Genomic DNA, 25,500 nt, shown 5'->3' with positions numbered 1-25,500 from the left:
AGTCATGTATGCAAAACAGGAGGATCAGGAAGCTGGGGGGTTGCCAATTCTATCGTCATCGTTCTTTCTGGGGAATCCAACTCTGCTCTCTCCCCTGCTCGCAGCATGCATTATAGATCAACATGCAATACACCATAGCACACAACCCAGTTAGGAAGTACTGTGCTGTCGTGGCTGCCTGCCAAGACTGTAACCAACAGGTTTCCATGGTGTCACAATGTTTAATGAAACTGTTCTCTTTAGTCAATAATGCTTAAAACGTCTTGATTCCACAGACAGAACTGTCAACTTGTCCAGTTAGCTCCTGGGTTAATTGAACACTCAGCCATGTCTCACTGATTAGGAAGTGTTTGTGGCGTTTTTTGGCTCGAGCCAACGTGAGGACTAAAGCTGAATTTAATATTCTCCCAAACACTTGCCAATTCCATTACTTGACTTTAAAAGAGTCAGCCTGGGAGCAGACTTCAAAATTTGAAGCTCATATTTGCATAGCCTATTTCAAATACAATATTTTCCCCAATTTTCCCCCAAATGGACTAAATACACCCTGTTGAACGTGTGAACAGGAATGTCCCTGCTTTTAGGTTGTGGGAGGAGGCGTATTAGGTATCTGTCATGGGTTGGGATCCATTAATTACAAAAGAAATGCAATCAAATTTGAATACAAAATTAAACATTACTGATATTGCACTTATTCTAAAAATGAAATGACACAGCCACGAAAGATCAAGCTCCACGGGTATTCCTTTTTCCTTCTTTAAACATCTCAAAACATTTCAATGCAAATAAAATGTATTTTGCATTTTCAGCATTTAGAGTTAGTAAAACAGAAATGTGTACTGTGGGTTTTCATGTGTCATGCTGTCTCTTTTGTGGAAGTTTTCGTTCTTCCGTCTTCCATTTTCAATGTGAATAAAATGAACAAAAAACTTAATACATCAAGAGCCACCACTGGCAACTTGGACGAAGTAACTTACTTTGTTATACAGAGGGACATATTTGCCAAATTCATATTAATGGGGAAAAAAAAAGTTTCTTAATTTCATAATGTGCTTGTTTTAGAGACAAAATCAAAAATGTAACCAAGTAATCATGTAACTATGATCGAATTACATTTACTTCCAAATGTAATCTGGACTACAGTTTCTTATTTTCGTAGTCAGATTACAAAATCCTGATAGCATTCAATCTTTTGTTACCCAGCACTGCCAAACATTTAACCCAGACATCAAAGGGCCTCAGTCAGGACCTTCTGTATCACTTATACATCTTCCATCACCTGCTTCCTACCGGCCTGTTTGTCCGTCTTTTCCTCCAGAGCATCTGGTTTAAGTTAACACTCATGTCGTTCTTGTTCCTCTCCGAGCCCTTCCTCTGGAGCCGAGCTTCCTTGTAAGCTTTCCTTTATCCTTGACCCTGCTTAAAAGGTTATTCTTTGCTTTCGCCTCTCCACCTAGCTCGCATTAGGTAGCTGTCTCCCATGATCCAGCATCTCCTGCATTTCTTCCTAGATTACTATCAGGTTGTTTTCCGTTTCAGTTCTGATCTTGTCACTGTCCTCTTTCCAGACAGCTTTAAGATGATTTTTATTCCCCTCTGAGCAAGAAGAGTTCCCCAAGGGGAGGAGATATCCTTTTATTTGTCTTGATTTATCTCCCTCTTCTAACTGTGTTTGATGTAAAATTACTCTTGTTTGACTTTTTTGTTCTCCAAAGCCAATTTTGTTGGCATTTTGTTCAGACTTTTATTTTCAGTTTCCTACTTTCACATTACCCATTGAAGTCATTGCTGGTTGCCAGTCTCAGGGCTTCATCTTCTGACAACCACAGGCTCAGCACAGTGAGCATTATGTTGTTATAGTTGTTAACTCTACTTCATGCCTGGTACAAAAACCACAAACTCCCATGTGTCATTGATTTTTGCCTTATAACATTTTTGTTTTAGTAGGGGAAGAAAACACTTCTGTGCATGAAAGAGAAAGACTGCACAAAGAGAGAGAGAGAGAGAGAGAGAGAGAGAGAGAGAGAGAGAGAGAGAGAGAGAGAGAATGAGAGGGAAAAGGGGATCAATACTTCACCTGGAAGCCAAACAGAAGGCTAGCCTCTTTCTCTTCTAAGTGAACAGCACAGCTCATGATGTTACACACACATCAAACCGTCAAGGGGAGTTTTGGGAAAGTGTGTATGCATGTTTCTGTATTTATGTATGTGTGTGTAGTGCTCCTGGTGGAAGGACCAGGTGGCTATCCAGGTGTGTGGGAGGAAGTGAGCCTTGGCAGACGGATACGACGGGCATGGTTTTCAAAGAGGACACACCGATTGCACAAACACGCATACATGCACATGATAACACAGCCTTTTGGTGATAAGTAGAACAACTTCTCTAACCGCTGTCGGTTCATCAGACCTGAAAGGGTCGTCATTAGCTACATAAAAGTCATGATCTTACTTTTTTAACAATAAAATGACCACTTTGGAGGATGAAAAAGAGAAGGAGTGTAGCCAGGAAGAGCCAAATCTCAGAGGGCCTCCCAGCTGTTTGAAGAGAGAAACTGTCGAAAGCAAACTTTCCGTGTTGGCAAGTATTTTGTTTACATGCTGTTAAATTTGTAAGTATGGTTTTATGATGATTTATGATCTATGATCTAAGAATGACTCATCTGTCAATTTCATATTCAGGATTGCAACATATCAGTAATCACTAGGGTTGCCAACTCCCTGAAATATATATTTCCCCCCCCCCCCCGGACGGCTTGGTAACTTTTTTTTTTTTTTAGCTTTTTTTGTGTGTGAAACGATTTCCAAATAATTTGATCGAATGTGAATTTAGTTCGATGCATGTTTGTAAGTGATACGAATACATAGAAAAAAATATTATTCAACAATTTATTTTTGTGCAAATTAAAAGATATTTTTAACAGAAATCTGTCCTGCTTAACTTGACAGAATAAAATAAATATGTATTTATTTAACAGAACTCCCTGCTTAACTGAAAACAGTATAAAATAACTGAAAACAATAGAAAGTTGTTACTTTCTTACTGATATATAGTTCATGTGTAGTATATCAACTACCTGTGCAGTATAAATTATGCACGTCACATATATATGTATATATATATATATATATATATATATATATATATATATATATATATATATATACATATATATATATATATATTTATATGTATATATATATGTATAAATATATATGTATATATATATATGTATAAAGTATAGTGTGTATTCTTGATCTATTATTCATCTATGTATTACTTTTATGTATTATTTATTTATTTTATGTATTCATCTGTCAATTGTATGTGTTTATTTCACTAAACAATTTATTTGGCCATAAAATACTGACATTTATTGGACTTAAAAAACATTCGTATTTTTTCTACATACCATATCTGCCTCTGGTGTTGCCTGGTGGACAACAAACCGGTCAAGGGTCAACCTGGTTGTCCCTCACGTGTTTAATGTGTCGACCACTAGAAGCTGTGTCACATCAAACAGTTCACCATGGGCTACAGAAAAAGTGCGCCGGCAGACAATATCTACACTTTTTCCAGCCACGTTTTCCATTTCCCATTCGAGTCTGTATTTTTGCAGCCTTTTCTTTTTTTCTCGGGGGAGTAACGTTACTGCTCATGGTGGAAGGCGTACCGTCTGCAGTGTCCTGTGAACCTGTGTCGTTGTGAGCCATGCTGGATTGTTTTGCCAGTTGCCTCAGTCTCTTGTCTTCCGGTATCTTCTTGCAAGCAACAGTACCTCGACCAATGACAAGAGCCGGATTCTGCATTGCTATTCTCGTGTGTGAGTGTGCTGTCAGCTCATTGGTCACAGAGCAGGAGAAGGCTGGCAATAAGATTACCGTATATTTTGATATAAAACACCCTGTCATTCATTGACTCCATTGACATTTTAAAGACCATTTTGATTCTCACGGAAATACGGGACAAAGTGCGTCCCATTTAAGCTCAATACGGGACGCGTAACTTTGTTTGTAAATACGGGACGATTCCGTTTTTCAAGGGACGGTTGGCAACCCTAGTAATCACTGACTGCTGCTAACAGTAGCTGCCCTTAGCTCATTTAGCCTTACAGCTAGTGATCTGGACTGGGAGCTGTGGGACCAGTAGAGAGCTAGTGTTTGCATTGCTAGCACAGGAGCTTCGGATCAAGACAAGCTGGGCCTAGCTGGTTAGCATGCTAATTTAAGTAGATGTCTGCAAAATAATACATGGGCACTATAATGTCAAACCTGCTACTTATTCACATTCTTTAGATTTATTTGGTTAACTTTTACTTACTTGTCCTATTTTTGGATAGCCTTATTTTTTCCTTTGACTTGTTGTCCTACATCACCCAAAAAAGGAAAACCTTTACCAGCATATCCTCTGAGTAACCACCAACTTCAGCTGCCGTTAGCTAATTAGCTCAGTTTTGCTCAGTTCAGACTGGGAGCTGCGGGACCAGGGCATTGTTGGTGTTTACACTGTAAGCACAGGAGCTTTGAACCAGTACAGGTTGGGAATTGCACGTTGGCATGCTAATAGCACAAAACTATACTTATTTCTTCTCATTCTGTTAATACTTTTTTGGATGTTTTGTCCTCCATATTGACCCATTAATACAGCAGCACACAACTATATAACTAACATACGTATATGCTATAGATACAGTGGGAGAAATTGTGAAATGGAGTTACGACAAAGTGATATCATTGTATGTTTCATATATCCTACAATGTTGTCGTAATAAAAAATTAATGACAAAAGAAAGGAATGCCATTATTGTTGACATATGCAAGCACACACACACATGCACACATCTCGTGAGCTGCTGATTTGGTATTCAGACATAATATGGAGAATTTAAATTTGTTGAATTGAACACTCACCAAATGGGGCAAATGTATATACTGACATACAGAAATACAATACATGTATTTCATGCCACCCCTAACCCTTTTAAAACAGATGTTCTCACACACACACACACACACACACACACACACACACCACCAAAGGATAATACAATTCACTCAGAGCAAAGAAAGTACACAAAACACAAAACACTTTCCCTCCGTTTCTCTCTTGCTCGACTGAAAATATCTGCAGGGCTTCCTCTTCCACTATCAAACAATTGTTTGTTCTCATTATCATAACTCATTAATCCTGATCAGACTCAATCCCACTATCTTTTTCACTGCCTATTCCCCTCCTTTCTCTCTCTCATTCTCTCTCTCTCTCTCTCTCTCTCTCTCTCTCTCTCTCTCTCTCTCTCTCTCTCTCTCTCTCTCTCTCTCTCTCTCACACACACACAGTTACACATACATTTGTTTGCTCCTCTATTCATAATTCATAGGTTTTGATCAGACAGAATATTTGATAAGGTTTACAGTCTGGGTTTGCCTAGGCAGAGAGGGAGACAACAAAAAAATAAACAGTCATAAATATATACATGGTATTACCCACTGGATCATGTAGGAGACAAAGTTAATGTAATGATACAGTTGAAGAGCGAGACACCTAATTGCGAGCGAGAGTGAAAACTGGATCGTGGAGTGTGCTTTTGAAGGCCTTTTTTCAAGTGAAATGGATTTCAAAAACTTTAATGCATTTTAAAGAGATGAAAAAGTCACTGTAGATCTTGGATTAGCGTAATAAATGATTGAGATAGTGTTCTGATAAATATGAATTGCGGCAAACAACTTTACTACTACTATAATTATGCTGGTTTAATTTACGCTCATTTTCATCTTAACTAAATTGTGCCGAGAAGGACGGTGTAAGTAGTCTTTGCATTCTACACATCAAACATGCCGCATTTTTTAAACTTAATCCAGGCCATTCATTGTATTTACATGCAAATGAACTGATAACATGACTCGAGGTGGTGAAGAACGGATGGATGCACCATATAATGACTGATGAAAACAATACTGAAAGTAACTCCAGTGCTAAAGTGTTTAAGCCACAGTCTTACAGCCATAACAAGGTCGCTGTCACACTCACCGTCACACACACACGCTGCTATACTGTGATGCAAATACACAAGATAGGGGTTACGGCATTTAATAAGTAGCATTTAAGTTGCATTTACCTCCATGTTTTGGCAGAAGTGTGTGTGAACATTCTTCCGAATGAAAACAACACTGAACATCTGCTACAGCAGGATTGCATTCAAAACTAGTGCCAATTCTGAATGAATTGAGAAAGTTGTCCAAAGGAAATATAATTAAATGCACGTTTCCAACCGTGTATAGTAAACACGGGGTATTAAGCTTCAAAATGTGACAGTCTGAACCTCTAGTGTCAGTTTTAGGCATGAAGGGATCCACGATCAAGTTAGCAGTAATAGTTTTTTTTGTCTGATTAGACTTTCAAAATAAAGCATGCTGACAAACAGTTCCAGTGTTAGGACATGAAACGTTTGCAGTTATGTTTAGGCCCTTAAACTACTTAGCTTGGCTCAGGAAAAGATCACACTTTAGCTTTAAATAACTACCTTCGGTCTGGTTACTTACAGTGACCTAAGTTACTCTCGTCATATAACCTCAACAACGCCAGTACTTAACTTCCAGTCTTCAGAAGTAGAGTCCAGTGTTCGAACAATCCAACCACTCTTCACGCCCCTGATTCAGAGACCCTGAGTAATTTGGTGCCCTAGGCAAGATCTCAGCCGGCGCCCTCTTGCATCGCAGTCAATTTCACAATCAATGTTCATACACTCACACAGAAACTGCATGTATGTATTCAAGATTTTATTTCTTTTAAGTCAAAAATATCACACCAAATAAAAACTGAAGAAAGAAACAAGTGATTAAAAATACAATATAAATAAGGCATTGTGAAAACATTATCTCTCAGCCTCAGAGTGCCGTCTCTCGCTTATATATTGTCAGCCGCTTTGCAAAACGACCTCCATCTCCTTCCATGTTGCCATGTGGGTATTGTGCTCCCGGCTATCCTCATGAACCTTCAGCAAGTGGCTTGCATTGTTCCAGTCCTTTAGTCCTTTCCTTATCAAGTCTGTATTCTTTTGGAGAAAACATTTAGCAGCAGAAGCCGTGCAAGCTATCATTTCTGTTTGAGTACATCAGCCAGCTTCTTTTGATTTTTTCAGCATTGACTAAGACTCTGTTATGTGTATGTATATATATATACATACATATATATATATATATATATATATACACATACATATATATATATATATATATATATATATACATACATACATACATACATATATATATACATACACATATATACATACACATATATATATATATATATATATATATATATATATATATATATATATACATACACATATATACATACACATATATATATATATATATATATATCTATTATATAGAGATATAGATATATATATATATATATAATATAATATATATACATATATCTATATATATATACACCTATAGATATTATATCTATATATATATATATATATATATATATATATAGATATATATATATACACATATATATATATAATATACACCATATATATATACACATATATATATCTATATATATAATATACACTATATATTATATATATATATATATATATATATATATATATATATATATATATATATTATATATATATATATATATATATATATAGATTTCTCACTGATTTCTCACTGTGAGGGGTGACAACAGCATCAATCCTTGAAGTGTAGGGCCGCTCACCAAACTGCTGTATTTGATGTATTTGGAGTGAGAACGTGCCGGCACATCAGGAGTTGGTTCATTGAGACAAACAGTCGGTGTTGCCAGTTCTCTAGTTGGGTGCTGTCGTTGCAGAAAAGGATGGCGCAAACATGTAATGAAATTAAACTGCAAAACAATATGAATTTAGCATTTATGTTTGAAGATATTTCAGCAGCGTTAAAGTCCTTAACGCAGATCTGATGCTTTCATCTGCCCCTATTTTTCATGGTTCATCCACGTTGTGAATCATTCACTGAATCTGTTGCACTATCTTGCATTTTTACTTTTTGTGGATTATTTATATTGTCTTTTTCTTTTTCGACCAGAAGTTAAAAGCTATTTTTGGAGAGACATGTTGATTTGGCTTTCTTTTTTAATTTTCTGTGTTTCCGCTTTTGCACATTTTTCATTTTGCTAATTGAAAATGTGCCTAGAACAGGTGGATGGAAACCCAGCTACTATAATCGAGAGATGGAGAGGGAGAAATGTGCATGAATATGAGATAGAGGGAGCAGGCCGAGATGGATAGGAAAAGTGAATCCGTCCCAAAAAATAAAGACTAATTCCAACCGAGTCTGATGGATAAGTTGGTAAATTGAGTAAACAAACTCATCCCCTCTCTTCATTACGAGGTGCCGGGAAATATCTTGTCATACAAATGAAATTCAAAAACAAGTCGGTTCGGGTCAGATGGGGATAAATGCTGGCTAAATGCGAGCTACAGAGAGACGGAGCAAGGACAGCCAGAAAAAAAAACAAAAAAAACAAGTACAATGACAAGAAATCTCCCCAATAAATGATGATCCCGACTCAATTTGACAGACTCGGAGACACGGTGGAAGCAAAAACCAAACCCAAAGTGTTTTGTTCACATCAGATAGGGTAGCCTACTAGAAGGAGAGATAGATGTGAGGAAAAAAAAAAGAACGAAGGAAAATGAAGAGTGAAAATAAAATAAGGGCTGAGGAAAGGGGAGGCAGGTGGTAATGGAGAGCGGGATGCCGGTCATGAGACGGCCATTATTCTGAGAGGAATGTGTTATGACACGCACTTACCTTTGGTAGAAGAGGAGATTGGTGAGTCAACACTGGTGTCGTGCCCACAGGCGTCTGACACGTTAATGATGTGAGACACCTGGGAAAGGTCAGGAGAGCGAGACACCGTTTTCACAGCAGAGGATGTGTCATGGTGGCAAGAGCGCTGGTGTTACTAATGACATTAACGATGGCTACTCTCTGGCCAGTGTCTCCGGCAAGTCATGACAGTGAGGCGGCGTGCACGGGACCCTGAATCGGAAGCAGATGAACGGGCACAAATCCAGCCACCACTAGCTTTATTTATTTATTTACACCTGTCCTTTTCCTAATGTTACATGTCAAGGCTCCATGAAAAATATGTCTAAGTGAATGTTGAGAAGGGCCATGCTGAGGTAACCCTGCAAGGATGAACCAGGGCCCCCTCTATATGCACATATAGACGCACAAAATTACTTAAATTCCACATGATTACTATACCCATTAATTGTGTTACATTTTAGCTCATATATTTATATTTACATATTTCCTCTTCTTAAAAAAGTATAGCCTGCGTTGTGTTGGTTTAAAATTGATTACGTTTTATTTTTGTATATTTTTAATATATTTGCCTGGGGCCAATGCCAGCTGGAAGGGCTGTTATCACCAGCAGCCCTGTAGGAGGACATGGTGTTGCATCATCCCAGTCCCAAAGTCACAGGTGAGTCACTCCAGTGTTATTTAAAAAGCCCAATATCAACAAATCACCAATTTGCCACAAGGCAGAACAGCGTGGCAGAACCCTCTGTCCTTAAACCAGCAATTTGCAATAAAATCTCCCCAAAAAATCCTTTAATGGTAAAAAACAAAAAACAAATGGGAGAATCGTCTGGATGAGAGGAGAATAATGGCGTATCCACAGGGCAAGAGCAACATTTTCACAGACTTCGCTGTTCACTGCACCGGTGCACTGCCATACCTGGTGCAGCAGGGTGGGAGAGCAGGGCCGACTGGCACAGTGTGTGGAAGAGCAGGGTTATATTTTTGTATCTCCCGACCGGTCTGCATAGTAAATGGAACGTGAGGTCTTGCAGTATAATAAATGTCCTCTGTGATCATTTAATGAATGTTTTGATTTGTGTATGAACATCATACATAAGTGTGTGTGTGTGTGTGTGTGTGTGTGTGTGTGTGTGTGTGTGTGTGTGTGTGTGTGTGGTGGAGCATGGAAATAGACATGTACACACATCTGTCACTGAGAGGTTGATGTGAGTTGATGATCTCTGATAAAGTTTGTTCTTTAAAAAAAAAAAACATGGGGTAAAAAAGAAAAGAAAACAACAGCTTCAGGAGTCTGTAGCTTCTCCTCTGAATAAAAAAAACTCACTTTCTCCATTGCACTTGTTCACACAAACTCACTTCCATCAAAAGAAAGACAGACAACAGCACAGGAAGACAAGTGAGTGAGGAAGACAGACACTGATTTTGATCTTTGCATTTTTATTTTTGTTTCAGAGCAAACTATTTTCGACTTATTTTGTGTTTGATTTGCCTCTCTCCGTCTCATATTGTCTCTTTCTACTTAACACACACACACACACACACACACACACACACACACGCACGCACGCACACCAACTTTGACACACTCGTACACTTGCCCTTGATCCAGTATGCAAACATTGCAGCGGAAAAAAAGTATCATCCCCTCCATATCTTCAGTATACGTAAGGATTTGGGATATATGCCAAAGATCTTCTGCCATATGGAAATCTGTTCCTTGAGAAGAATATGAAGCTGGGATGCAAGCATGAAAATGTTAAAACTGGGTGCTTTTACTGTGAAAGAAGAAAAAGAACAGTGATGTTTACTATTAATTATTTATTTCCGTCAAAACTGTTCTTTTCCCAACTGTGCTGGCTTTTGAACAGAGACACATTAGCAACAGAAAGCTGAGGAGGAATCTGTTGATTTTTCCCTCATTTACACTGGGTCCCTTTAAGGCAGAGCTGAAAGGGAAGGGGACATGTGGCTGTGGCAGAAAAGAGCATATGGCATCTGCTCTAGTGGAAAACCTTAATACGGGGTAGAGTATTGGCACCCGTCGCCTCACTAGCATTAACATGCTGTCAGAGTTGTTCTGGCAGAACACTAAGTGGAGCACACTTGCCCAGCACTGTTCCCAAGAGTGTTGCAATGTGTCCCTTCCCACTTGCCATCTATCCTGGACCGTGTTATCAGTGCTGTTATAGAAAGGCGAGAATACAAACACGCTGGAGGATCTGTATTTATCAGATCTGCAGCCAAAGATCCAGTCGCAGCACTGGTCTTGTTACCTTTGTGAGAAAAAGAAAGACAAAAAAAAAAAAAGAGAAAACGCTCGAGAGAAAAACAAGAGAAACAACTGTACAGTTAGTTACCACAGAAGTGTTTGTCAGAGTTACAGGAGCTGTAGCAACAATATAGACATGTTCCCGAAGTAAGGATATTTAAAGTTAATCCAGAGTATATATACACAGTAAAATATCTTTTTAAGTACATGGTGCTTTACAACAGAATCATCAGGATAAGCACAAATAAAAGAAGTCAATATATTTCCAGGCTTCAGGTTTTAAATTAAGAACATCTAATAACATACTTTCTGTGGAAAATAAACAGCCCATTCACCGGGACAAAATGTCAGCAGTTAACCTTCTGATGTGTTCGCATATTTATGTGTCATACGCCTATATTTATGAGGTACGTGCCATATCGTGGTCACATTAAATGGTAAAACCAGACGGTCATATTGGGAGGTGGACTAGATGGTGGTGGAGTTACAGACGAGGAGGCTGGCAAGCCAGCTCAAGCAGCTCAAGCCCGCGTTTCAACATTTGTAAGAGTGACGCCACAGGTTATTTTTCAGGAGACATCAGGAAAATTTCCAGCCGTGTTTATGGTAGCCAATTACAGTTTTGAAGAGAAGTCGGTATATCTCTTGCTGCGTATGTGGCGACAAAACCAGCTGTTACTGATAAGACCTTGGTACATGTCCAACCACATTTGTGGCAACCAAAACAGTTATTTTGACCCCTAAACAAGAAGGTTTTGTGCCCAACCCAACCAGATCAGCTCAGAGTTGTCACAACATAAAATGCAAAATTGAACATAAAGTGCAAGGTTTCAATAACTGGTTAGTTTTTACACAACTGTGTTTTGATGGAACGTACATTGCCAGCATTTATTCTGGCAATTGTGCTGGTAACAATCACACGACAGAGAAACAAGTAAGATTAGCGCAGTGGTATTTCCCACATTAGTCGTAGTAGGAATAGCACAGGTGTGAAGTCAGATTAATGATGGCCGAATTCCATACTTCAGTTCCTGGTTTTGGTGCATGCTATGTCACTGGGCTTAGTGGAACAAAACAAAGTCAGTGTCCCTGTTCTGTGGTAACACCTGTGCTTTTCCTACTACATCAAGTTCACTATTGCAAGAACAGGTTGCAATGCAAGCAAATGAACATACTCAGAAGTCATTTCTAAGAACTTTGCTTTTGGTCTTAAAATGAGCTCATTTAGGCCACATCACATCAAAGCCACTCGATACAGACAAACAAAGGAGACAAATAAAAGGTACATTAAACACCATGCACAATAGTGATGAGATAAATTCAGAAAATCACATTTCTATGTGGGTAAAGCACAGCAGTCACATCAATGGGAGAGATCCTGCATCCCCTCCAGTTAAGCATTTCCTGCAGTGTGGACATTTGGTCACAGAATTAAAATTCTGGTCTATGGAGATGATCAATCCCCCCACTATCGGGGGTGGAGAACGCAACCTGTTCTCTTTAAAGCAAGAGCTAAATTGATTTTTGATCTGGTTACTACTGCTCCAGATGGGTTCAAAGACTTTCGAAAAAGGTTGTTTTATTTTTTTTTTTAAACGCAAACTTTTAATTGTCTTTTGGAAGAGCTTTGCTGCCTGCCCCTATGGTTTCTTTTCTTGATGTCATTATCATTATCGTACCACAGCTGACATTATGTTTATTGTTATCTCGAGAGTCCAAATGTCACTTTTAATGCCGGAGAAAAATGAAATAATCTTTAAGAATGATAAGAGCTGGCGTTCAGCTGGTTCACTGGGCGAGGGCAAGACGGAAAATGAAAAGATGAAAGTGGATCAGTGAGCATCGGTGAGACGCATTTTTGGGAGAAATTTGTAAGTATGATGAAGGGTGCTGAGGCGTTTTACAGGATGGTAAAATTCGGGAGACAGGTGAAGGTTAGAAAGTTGGACTTTGACTATCTCTGCTTCTCATTATGCGTTTCTCAGGGTCGCAGACAAGTGCAACCTTGTGACTCCAAGAGCAGAGCACTTTTTTAATTTCTGCCTGACTCGTGCTGTGTGTGTGTGTGTGAGTGTTTTGTATACATTTTCTTCTGAGCCTTTGTGAGGTTACAACTGCACCTCAACATTGTCTTGTACAGTTGTCTTCTGTCGTCACGTTAATTGATTGCTAATAGTTTGCGGGCCAGTTAATAAAGCTGATTGTGGTTTGGATATGTAAATGTGTTTTTCGTAAATGTGTGCTCATCTGGCTGTGCCCCTACAACATGTTTATATGCAAGAAGACACATCTTAAATATTCATCAGACTTGACTTCATGTTGTAATTAACAAAGTTACTCAGCCAAAGCAAAAATCAAAAGTCGTTATGATCCAGATGATTAACCCCTCTACTTTTACTTTCATCTTTAGGGGAGGAAACTATAAGAGAACCTTCAAAAGTAAAAGCTTATTACTAAAAAAACATGGCCTCTCCCAGAGTTGCATTACCACCCTTATTTACTGAAAGTTGGGATTCATCATACATTCATTGGGACAGTTACTTTTATTACACCTATAGATGATGTAGGTATCACTATCTGCCAAGTTAATTGTGCTGTGGTGTCATTTCGAGCCACGTGCTCAACTGAAACAAGTGTCCAGTACAGATAATGTACTTTTTACAAGAACAAGCACTTGTGATGAAGGAAAATCATTGGCTGTATCTACATCCTTCTTTGCAAACTTTACAGAGCTCGGCCTCTCCTTGAAGTTGAGAGCGACTAACACTGCCAATGATCTCCCATCGGCTAGCTTCTCCCTCGGTTTGTAAAATATCTTCACTCAGCTGAGTGCTTTCCACAAGAAGTTGTTTGAATAGCCTCTGTCAGAGCCTCATTCCAAAATGCAGCATTTTCCAGATACATGTGGGATAAAAATTGTATCATTCAGGTCTTAAGATCATTCTTTGATCATGTATACAGCACATTCGGAATATTCACTTAAGTTGGGGTTTTTGCCACAATTTGCAATGTGCGACTACTTGCCTGTTTAGGGTCGGCTCTGTGTGTTGTCCAACTGTTAGAAACACCGGGGCTAGGGATGTGATCTCAAAAGAAAAGCTCAGAGTAATGGTCAGAAGGAGAAACACACCTACTTTTAAAGATTACAGAAGACTTAGATATCAATTGTTTTTTGGATGGAAGAAGGTGGTTGAGAAACTTGGAGAGAAAGGTGAACTTTCAGAAATTGAAGTAAAATGGCAAAAGTGGCTCCAGCCATTCCCCTTTTCCATATTTCGATGAGATAAGCGACATGTTGGGGCATCAGACAATGTGCGGCTGCATCTAAATGGACTATGTGTGGGATATACTTTTCTATTAGCCATGTAAACAGTGTTGTAGATATATTGCCATTTTCAGAATAAGGGCAAAAACTGGAACATTTTATGCATGTGAATTTAGTTGTTTTTGCCTCCTTGTGGCTTTCAAGCTCCAACAGAAGTTTAACCATTTATTTAAGAAGTGAGCATTGTTTACAACATGACAGAGAAGTGATGTAGAGGTTTTAAAAGCCTCTGTGGACACTTGGATATGTTTCGACAGGTCATTCGATGGCTCTGGTTCATCATTTAAATCCATCGGTGCTGCTGTGAATCCCAGCTGACTATAGCGTAGCTGCCATCCACTGCAAAAGCAGCAATCGATTTTCAAGCCCGCAGGCTGTGAGTTTTTGATACTGCAAAAATAGATTTTTGGTGGAGTAGTCCATGGAAGCCAGATTTTTAAGAGTCAATATCAGATTAAATGATGGACAGGTCAAAATGGATGAGTAAGCGGGGAGACTGGCGTCCATCGCAGAGATAAGTGATACCGCTTGAGTCTGAAATCTATGGCGATGTCAGCGGGATCGGCTGTAAATATACAACACCATAACAGTTTGCTGATGCCGCCTTACCACGGACCTTTTAACCCCCCACAACGGCGCAACGGCTGAATGACGCGGCTCCCAGGGAAACAAATTGCATCTCTGCTTGTCATTATCACATTAACTCTGCATCAGCTGTCAACAAAAGACCCGCAGCACACGCATGCTTATTCTCACACACACACACGAGCTCATCGTCTTTCTTCTCCTTGACTAATCTCCAAACAAAGCTGTGGATGTTAGCCTCTAAAATCCTTTCACTTTGAATTTTGTCGAAAAAAAAAAAAAAACTAAACTAAAATCCCCGGAGAAGAATAAAGAAGGACAATGCAAGCAAAGAAAGAGATGAAGAGACGAGCGCTGGCCAACTCCTGCTGAGACCTCTTTGATAGATGCAGAGTTATTCCAAGAGGGAGTTTGGTTCATTTGCTAATCTCCCTCGCACTGGCTGTGGGCATTTTGTGCTTCCATTTGTATGTGACTGCATGAGTGTGAATCATTGTGTCTATACAGTATGCATACAGTATACACAATCATCAGAGGCTTTCTTTCTTATCCCGCGTGCAGTTCTTACTCTTTTTGTTCTCACTTTCGTTTGCTTATTTTGGGCAGTCTTCATTATGTGATCGCTGGAGTCCTCGTCGGGAAATCTTCCTCGTATCCTTTAAACGAGCCATTAGATTACCTTGGTGTTTCACAATAGGCGAAAAATTAGGCTTACTGGAATCCCACCACTAATAAGATTAGGCCGTCCTTTTTTTCACCGTTAAAAAAAAAAAGTGCAGAAAATGTGAGATTGCACTCGCTCCTCTGCTAAACTGACAAAAAGCTGGGGGAGTCCTGGTTTTACCCTCTCTGAATGAGAGCGGGAGAGTAATTAGATCCCTCTACTTTGGGGCCAGATTTTAAAAGAACGGAGCACAAACAGGGTGAGCCGCATAGTTGATTGCAGCCTCCATTCCCTGCTATGGAGAAGAGAAGAGAAGAGAAGAGAAGCAATACTTTTAATTAGAGAGAGCAATACAGCCAAAAGTGGAGTTATGGAATTAGGAAGTATGCATATGGTGAAAAGAAATGGCAATGTGGAGACTGGAAGAATGAGACTGGAAGAATTAAATTAGCGCCAAGGGTTTTACATGAGAATTGAGTACTTGTTCCGCCTGATGTAAGGATGGAATATTTGCACGGTTGTTTCATATCGTGCATGGTGTGCGCAGCAATTATCATCCCTCACTTTTTGCCTCCACACTAGCGGGGGCTGACGTACAGCCTCAGTGTGCTCAGTAATGCTCTGCTTGCATATTTGAGCTATTCTAGCTTAATTGTTTTTAGAAACTTTGTTGCAAAAACAATGTCTAAATGTTAATTCGGACCACCTGAGCCTAGCTGGAGGGGAAAGGAGCAACCCAAAAAACTCTCAACACGCCCAAAGAAGATCATCATGAAGGAGAACCAGGAAAGTAACACAACTAAACTCCAGAGAAATAATACTGCCGAGAGCAGTCGGTGTTTCAAGAAGCGTTGGACTGGCAGTCGTAGCTAAATGTAGCAACTTGTGGACTGAAGTATGAATCGACCGAAATAATTCAACACACCTGAGACGAGTGTGTAACATCAGCTGACTGCGAACCTTCACTTCTCAAACTTGTTTTCACAGGCATGTCTTTGCAGTAGCGTCTCATCATCCCTCACGTTGCCATCCTTCTCATGCTCCACCAGCTCTTGCACAAGAGGCGCTGCATTCTGTATTACATATCGATGAGAAAGTTTATCTTTAACCACTTTATGACGGTTGAACCATACTTAAATTCATCCAGAAAACGCACACTCTCATTGTATTGTAGAGCTTTGCACCCAAAGACATAGAACAAAAATGACATTAAATTTTTGCTAATGACTTTATTTATTAGATTTGATGAGTTGTTTGTTGGCCAGCTAGCTCGGCTGGTATTCTGTGCTGCAGTACGGATGCAGTTACACTGGCTGAACGTATTACGGATTCCCTCAATTCAGCTGTGGGAGTGTTACATTGTTGCCTTGCTCAAGAATAAGACACATCAGGAAATTGAGTCCAGTGAAGTGAGTTTTTTTTATTAGTTTTTTTCTTATTTTAAATCAATATGAAACTTGGTGGTGGTGTGGCGGATTTGTTCCTTCACCCATGCGACCATCTCACGCTCGTAGAAAGGTCGCGCTCCACGCTCAGCAGTTAACCGCAGATTGAACTCGGTACGACACAAAGTCAATAAATCAGTGGCGGCGTCGTCTTTGAAGGAGACTGGCAGCTGTACTTCTCGTCACCTTGACAGATGAATGGCACTATCCCATTGAACATCTATACTTTTATCATTCCTCTACCTCTGTCTTATCCCCCTTACCTCTGTTCCCATTTGTCTTTATTTCTGTCTCCTTTTCTCTTTATTTTCCTCTAATGGATCATTTCTTCTCGTACTTCTGTGGAACTTTTCTGCCACTTCCTTCCCCTCCATTCCTCTTTCGCTCTTTTCATTTCCAGGATTCTGTCCTCTCATCCATTTCGGTTATTCGAGGACGTGGCGTTAGCATCGTGTCTCAGGCCACTGGAGGACTTTTAGAAGTCAACAAGAGAGAGAGAGTGACATGGTCTCCTGAGTTCGCACACACACACACACACACACACACACACACACACACACACACACACACACACACACACACCCAGTTAAGCTCTCACAAAGCGCCTCACTCCCACGAGGCGAGATGCCACAGAGAGAAAAGAAAAAAAACAAAAGAGATGGAATGTTTTCTCCCTATTCTCCCCATCCCCTTCTCTTTTTCTCCTCCTCTCTCTGTAGTCTTCAGTCGCTTTCTGCAGTGCAGTGAAAACATGCAGAGTGATCAAAGAGTCTGGAGTGTCAGAAGCAGGGGACAAGACGGACGTGTGGGGAAGACGAGATGAGAAGGAGCGGCAGGAGAACAGAGCTGTCAGTCAAATATCCTATCAAACTCAGAGGAGCTTGTACCCCAGTGGCACGCCGGTGGACTTCTGTGCTTTACCTGCTGCTTTTTTGTCACCGCCGGGCTTCATTATGTCTATATTGAGGGAGAATTCAGGTGAAGATTGTAAGAAAAAGATAATTCTGGGTAGCTGGAAACATCCACCGGTCGATGCTTAATTCTATAAAACTCTACTTTACTAATAAAAAAAGAAAAAGAAATATAATGAAAATGATAAAAAACTGTTACATTTTTTGAACATCAGCTGTAAGGTTGAGAGGAATGTCCTCAAGTATACCTTCCTCTCCGGAAAACACAGGAAATATGACATAGTCCTGCTTTAGGTCTGCATTGCAATAAAATATCTTAACGCTGACTTTAATGTGACAAATTTAAACTGAGGAAAATGAGTGTACAATAAAAACGGCAAAAAGGAGATTCATTTGGAAAACTTCTCCCAGACCACAATTAATAACCACCGTTAACTAAATTATTCTGTAACCCCCCCCCCCCCTTTTAAAGAGCATTTTATTTTTTCGCCTTGAATATGAGAAAACTTGTAAAGTAAGTTTGTTCATAAAGGAGTCAAATTAAATGATGTTGAAATGATGGCAGTTTCACGCCAAGGCACTGCTGCATGTAGCATGGAGTCACAGCACCCTCTTCTGGATCCAGAGAGAAGTACATGTACATTTGTGCTTTAGAAGCAGTTCAGTGTGTGTTTTCTGCAGGTGTGGATACTCACCTACACATACATGAAAAAGTATTTACTGTACCTGTAAGAGTTATTTTTAGTTGTGCAGCATCCAAGGTAAACATTAAACACAGCTAATAATGTCACAGTACATTTACTAGTACTGTAGTTCACTACAAACTTGAGGTACTTTTACTTTGCTGAGGTATTTTCCTTACGTACTTTCACTACACAACATTTTGGAGTCAAGTATTGTAGTTTTACTCCAGTACATTTCGTTACTAGTTACTTAGCAGATTGCATTCTGCATAGGAGCCAGTGTAGAGCATTTTAAATGCATTTCTGTTTTCTATTTAGCGCTATAAAAACTGATTAAATTATCAAAACAATGCTGACTAATGGATCTGATAATCTGCCAGGACAATAACTGGTCAACCCAAATCACAAAAAGGGTCAAAGCAAACTGGTCGCTTCGTGTCTAAAAGGTGGCAGTGGGAATAATACCCACAGCCACAACACTGAAACTACCAAAGTAATAGAGAAACAAAAAAAACACTGGACCCAAAAACCAAAAGGTGAAGTGGGAGTTACTGAACAGGGGAGGAATGTATAAAAACTGGCCAAAAGAAAGACATCTCAAGCACATTAAACTTTTCATCCAAACAGAAAACGCAGAAAGCAAACTGATGGTGTTGACTCCCTGAAGACACACAACACTGAGCAGGGGAACTGCAAACCCCTTATATAATCTTGCAGCTGACGGATTGCAGCCAGCTGAGGGAGAACATTGCAGGTGCAGCCAATAGCCTCTGATGACCTGTGACCTAGATCTTCAGAAATCCCTGTTCACATCAGGACCTTGGGGAATCTCTGATCTCAGTCCATAACAATACACTCAAGTAATTATAGTTCATATGTTTAAATATAGTTACAGCATGACGTTTGTGGCCGGAAAGCTAACACAACACTGCAGAAACTGGTACAAAAGAGTTGTTACATCCTCCCTTTCCTCTTATAAGCTAGTGACTTTACCCAGAGGAAAATTTTACTGCTCAAAGCTTGCTCCTTTATGGCTATGGAGCCGTAAAGGAGCTCAATGAGAGTTCTAATTTCAGTCTCGTTGTAGTCTTTTTTGGTCTCAAACATTTCTCATTTGTTTCTCCTAAAATTCCTTAGGAGCAATAGGTGAGACTTGAGACTGCACCTGTTTCTCAGGAGAAACAATTGAGAAACAGGAGAAATCAGCCACAGCCTCACTTTGATTCATTTCTCCTAGACAACTATGAGATCTATTTGAGACCAGACACTACTGAGATCTCTTTTCCAATTTTCGTTTCCTCTGGGTACAGGGCCTTTGCAGAGAGGTGGGCTTACTTTTAAAGTCTAAAATTTTAAAGTTGATGATTCAATCAAACGGCCAACAATCTGCAACTAATCCCAGTGATAAACAAAGGCAGATGTTAGTGCTAGATTTTACAGTACAATTAGGAAGGACAAAGTGGGTTGCTGGTGTATTACTAGAGGCTACCAATAATGCATGTCCAGTCAGGTTGTTAACACAGACAAACAAGAAGATTTTCCATTACATGCTGGCGTGTTTCAAGTAAAACATTTATTATTGACAGTTAAAAACAACCAAACATAAAAATCTGGTGATTGTACAAATTGAAATGGATCAACTGAAAGCCACATTTAAAAAGTTTACTGCCATGTGATTTTTGGATAAACATGGGTGCACAGAAAACACTGGCTGTGTCCTTTAAAATGGGTCCAAAGAAGGTTGCAGGCCTGAGTGTGTCGTGTGTCGGAGAGCTTAAGAATCTTCTGTGACCAAAGTAAACGTATCAGCGTGTTTACCTGATTGCCAGCGGTTGAATTGGCTCAATCTAAAATTTTTGGCTTCCCGCGGTTTTGTTTCGTGATGTGTCAGTATCAGAGGTTCAGAGTGCCATGGAGGTTGTTATAAGACAATTCTGTGTCAACTGATTATCCTGGCTCATTGTTGCTGTCAGCTATAACTGCTTTAAAGAGTTAGTCCACCTAAAAAGGTATTCTCACTCACACATCCTAAGAAGAAAAGAAAAAAAAAACTTCAGCTACAATCTGCCGGTAAGTCTGGTGCTGGAGAACCATCTGTGAATCCTACAAAAGGAGAAATAGTATTAATGGTAATTAGTGAAATAAAACAACATCTTCTCAGAATACAGTGGATCTTATCTGTTAAAGCTGCTGTTGGTAAGATGAAAATCTAGAGTCTCATTCCAAACTCGTCAAACATCATTGTTTTACTTTTTGCGTTTGTTTTTAATATTTGACAAGTTGGGAGCATTACCAACAGGATTTTCAATTGGAATTTTTATTTTTAACAAAAGATTATTGAATGGCACAACTATATTTAGGACATTCTCAGCTGGCTCCACATGTCAATTCAACATCAGGAAGAAGTTGGACTCTGACTCTCTTGGACACCGGACAGACATTACATTTTGGAAGGACATGAAGATTGTGTTGAGGTCAAAACCCAACGTCTGCTTCCCATCAACTTCCAACATTGGGATAGACGCGGAATTCTGGCAGACACTCAAAATCTGTTACCCGATACTGGTTTGAAAAATTGGTTACTTAACACCATGACTTCAAACTGACCAAACCTCAATGTCAGGCGTCATCACCAGATGTCACAACCTACATCAATCCAAACATCAACGTCTGTCAACGGTGGTGGCCAGCTGGGCTGAAGGGTCCATTACCTGAATGGACCTCTTACCTCAGATCATCTGTATAAATTCAGCAACAGTCAGTACGGCAGCAATGCATCGCCGCACAATATCCCTGCTGCCTAGCAACAAAGGGCGACATCTCTTCCCTCTGCAGTAAGACAGGGGAGAGAGAGGGAGAGAGAGAGAGAAATTGAACAGTTGATGTGTTACTCCATTGATTTGCTTCACTCCGATAGTTGTTAGCTGTACTTTGATTTAAAAAAAAGTTCTTTACTGATTACATTGTGTAGCTCGGTAAAGAAATCTGTGTAATCAATTGATATTGATGACCAAGTGCTTGCATTTGTACCAAAGGGTTTTTCACATTGAACATTACTGTTGGGTACACAAGTAGAGGTGAAGTTCAGCACCAAATTACCTCAAGATCTGCATAAGGTTTGTGTCTATAATGTAGATGAGGTAATTATTGCAAAAGGCAAACTGAACACATTCTCTCTCAGCAGCTACTAGTTGCTACGCTAGATTGTTAAACCCCATCACACGAAAGTATTGGAAAATAGACTGTGTCCAAAATGGAAATGCTGGCCTGATGGAGGCTGTCTATAAAATGAAGGAATTCACAGACAGTGGAGGATGAACTTTTCATGGTCAGCTATGCTGCTATTCTTGTAATAGTTCACCTTATGCAAAACTCAACAACACAAAAATATAAATCTGTGCTTTGTGATAGGTTAAGGTAACATGCTAAATTAGAAACGCTAATTAACTGTAACTGTGTGATATCAGTGATGAGATTGCAATCCACACAATAAAGTATTAGTGATTTTTGCCTCTGTTATCAAGGTCATTTGGAAAGCAACATTACAATGAATTGTAAGGACACAGTTAAAGGTCACTGAATTAGTCATTAAGTTGACATGAGGAGGTACACATATCCCAGTCACGTTCATGAGTAATGGCCTATGTAGCAGTCCAGGACAATATTAACTCTGTTCAGTTGCTATTAAAAAGAAAAAAAGTTTGTATTTTCCTGAATAATGGCGTTACAGTACAAAGGTTGAAATGATTTTCCTTCATATCATTCCTGCGTATAACTACAAAGTCTTTTAAAGACCTCGAAAACTTGGTTTTAAACACGAAGTACTTCCAAAAAAAAACGAGTTGCAGAGTTGACATAATACGGTGCTGAAACATGGCAGACGAAAGTAAACATTGGGTTGATGGTAAGAAACTTTTACCAAAGTCATGTATTGTATAGTCACTTTATCATTTCCTTTGTCCTTCCTTGAGACTTAAAGGAGTCATCACCTGGTTTTTTCCGTATCCAGTCCCCCTTGGATCGCTTTGGATCAATTCTTAAAACTTATTAGAAATAAAAAAAATAAAAAAAAAATCAAACATAGAGCTTGTTCTGACACTTTTTCATACCGCGACTTTGGCCGCAGGAAGGACAGAGCCGGAATGGGGGGCTAGCCTGCATGCACACAGACTCCAAAACATAAACAGCCCCCTGTCATGGCGCACACACTAAATGACGAACCTTACGGAATTCAGGCATTTATGTACGAGCCGGAGTCGGAGCCCGAACGGGAGAGTGAAGAGGCAGAGACGGTGGAAGAGACACGATTACAGCAGGATGCCTCTGAATGGTGAATTCTTTTTTTTTCCCTTCTTACTTTTTCATTTCGAGTGAGTGTCTACTCACCTTGCCTGTAGTTAGATACAAGCACCTCAATATGATAATTGCTAATTTATCAACACTTAGGAGTTAGCAGTTAGTTATGCAAGTAGCCTCCTGTGGTAACGTCACCACAGGAGCAGAGTCAAAATCTCTTGCTATAGGAATGCGCACCCTTGTGCGCTATTTCTGTTTGGAAAAAGAGCCAAAGCGAAAAAACTGAGCCACTTTCAAAACTCCAGCATTTCAGGCAAGCTTCAACTGAGGTCCAACACCGATTTCCGGGTGATGACTCCTTTAAATCATGGAAACAGCTGTCAACGCATTGTTTAAACGCTCTGCGAGTGAGTAAATGCAAAAGAAACTACTTTTTGAGATCCATGTTGCTCCCGCGTTCTGACATTACACATGAGCACACTGAAGATGGAAGAACAACTTCCCATCTTCAGAAATGGGACCAACGGGGGAGCATGTGAATGCAGCATGAATATTCAGGACTAAACCTGCGTTCCAGTTGACATTTCCAACCTGTGATCCCCCAAGCATTCTAGGTGCCCAGCACTAGTTTGACGAGGCAGCTGGATATAAGATGCCTTGTGTGTTCATACAGTTTCAATATAAAATTGCTTACGTCATATCAACCGCTGTAAACAATGTTATGGAAGCCATCACTATGGACACTAAGGTTATTGAATTCAAAACATTTTTCTATGTAATTAGCTGGGTTGTGTAATTATATTTCTAACAAGCAAATACAGAAAGTGAAAGGTGAGGTTATCGTATTAAATCCATGAAGGTTTATTTTACTATTGTTGTGTCCACCCTTTATGCCTATGATTGTACACAGTGCTAGCTACATACAGCTCTTTCTTAGTAATCTGTTGTTATTAGCCACAGACTGCACCAGCCCATCCTCTCCCTCTTTCTATTTCTAATGGCTTAAAAAGGCTTCCAAACCACTCTTCTAATTCTCTCTTGGCCTCTTACTTTCCCCCTCTTCCCGTCTTACCAATGCACCCCCTCCCTTTCTCTGTCAGTCCTGTTTTTCTCTAACGCTCCTCTCCTCTTCCTTGACATCAAACATCTTTTGAGAAAATCAGTCAGCTCGGAGGATTTCAAGCATCTTGTCCTCTGCCTCCATCCTTTTTTTCCCCAATTGTGTCATTTTGTTGCTCATATGCCTCAGCAACAAATGAAAAGATGGACTCCATCCTGATATCTGTTAGAGGTCTCTTTAATTTCTCAGTATCCCCTCCTCCTGCCTCCCACCAAGAAAGGATGGGTGGAGGAATGGGTTAAAGGAGGGATGGTCTCTGCTTAATTTTTTGTTTGTCTGCACGGCAGGCTGCTTCTTTTCAAGGGAGCCTCTTCGCGCTTGTGACCCTTCAGAGAAATTACCTGTCTTATGATGTGCGTGTTTCGTAACATACAGATGAAATCTGGTTTTGTCTCTTGATAAAAAAAACACTAATGGCTGTTGTCGCCACCTGAAGTCTTATTGGCTGCCAACTTGATTTACATGTACAACTTTAATTCATAAAAAAGTTGTGATGTTGTGTAAAACTTGATCATTAAACTGAACCTTGTTGTTTTGTTTTGTTTTTGTTTTTAATTACATATTCATCCAGAACAATCATGGCATCCAAACCTTTTTTTTGGAATCTGGACTGTACAGTGTAAGCATATAGACGCATAACTTGACAAATTATAGGATAGCATTAATTGAATTTTTCATTCATTAAATAAGTGTCTGGAGCAGGCACAGGTGATGGGAGGCCAGAGAGAGAGACTGTTGATATTTTTAAGGGAAGGTTAAAGACACACCTTTTTAATCAGGCTTTTAACTAATAATTTAAATTCTTATTCTATTCTTATGTGGTTCCATCGTATTTTATGTTGTTGCTTCTATCTTGTTTTTTAAAAAACGATTTTAATCTTAAATAATTTTATTTTTATTTATCTTCGGTACTATTTTTTATTTTATTATCTTACGTATTTTATCCTTTTAACTGTTCACTCCATTTACTTATCTTTTGTCAGGGTTTTTATCTTATCTTATGTCTTTAGTTTTTAAGGTTTAACTCCAGAGTTTCCTCAGGGGGGTCCTCCACACTGGGAGCTATGTCCGGGTTGCTGCTGGGGTGCTGTTCATGGGTCCCTTCGGCCCGGCCAGCTGTTGTCTGTCAGGGTCGGGGGGCCTGGGCACTGGTGCCCCCCATGGCACAGCCTGTGACTCCTCCCAGTGTGGACGGCCTCAAAGGTGGTGTTTCCTCAATCCTCAGTGCCTTGCCATGTCTCCTTATTGCCAGTAGTAAGAATGTGCAGGTGTGTGTGTGTGTGTGTGTGTGTGTGTGTGTGTCTGTGTGTGTGTGTGTATAGTATGGAAGGTGGGAGGGAGGGGCTTTCTTTATTATTGTTCCAT

The 25,500-nt window shown here is 39.7% G+C and overlaps 1 long non-coding RNA gene across 3 annotated transcripts in view; it reads right to left on the bottom strand.

Moving 5' to 3' along the window:
* Positions 1-20,272: 20,272 nt before the first annotated feature.
* LOC115597378 (uncharacterized) overlaps positions 20,273-25,500 on the bottom strand; it is a 34,662-nt gene continuing 29,434 nt past the window's right edge. For 2 of the 3 annotated variants that reach the window (XR_003987098.1, XR_003987096.1), the window contains 2 exons: positions 21,448-21,548; positions 20,273-20,822 (listed from right to left, as the gene is read on the bottom strand). This is a non-coding gene — a long non-coding RNA (uncharacterized LOC115597378). Of the gene's footprint in view, positions 20,823-21,447; positions 21,549-24,087; positions 25,034-25,500 lie in introns of those variants that run through there. The other variant, XR_003987099.1, reaches the window with a different exon arrangement.

This window comes from Sparus aurata, chromosome 2, assembly GCF_900880675.1.
Source record: "Sparus aurata chromosome 2, fSpaAur1.1, whole genome shotgun sequence".
NCBI lineage: Eukaryota > Metazoa > Chordata > Actinopteri > Spariformes > Sparidae > Sparus > Sparus aurata.
This window is presented reverse-complemented; position numbering and strand designations above follow the sequence as displayed.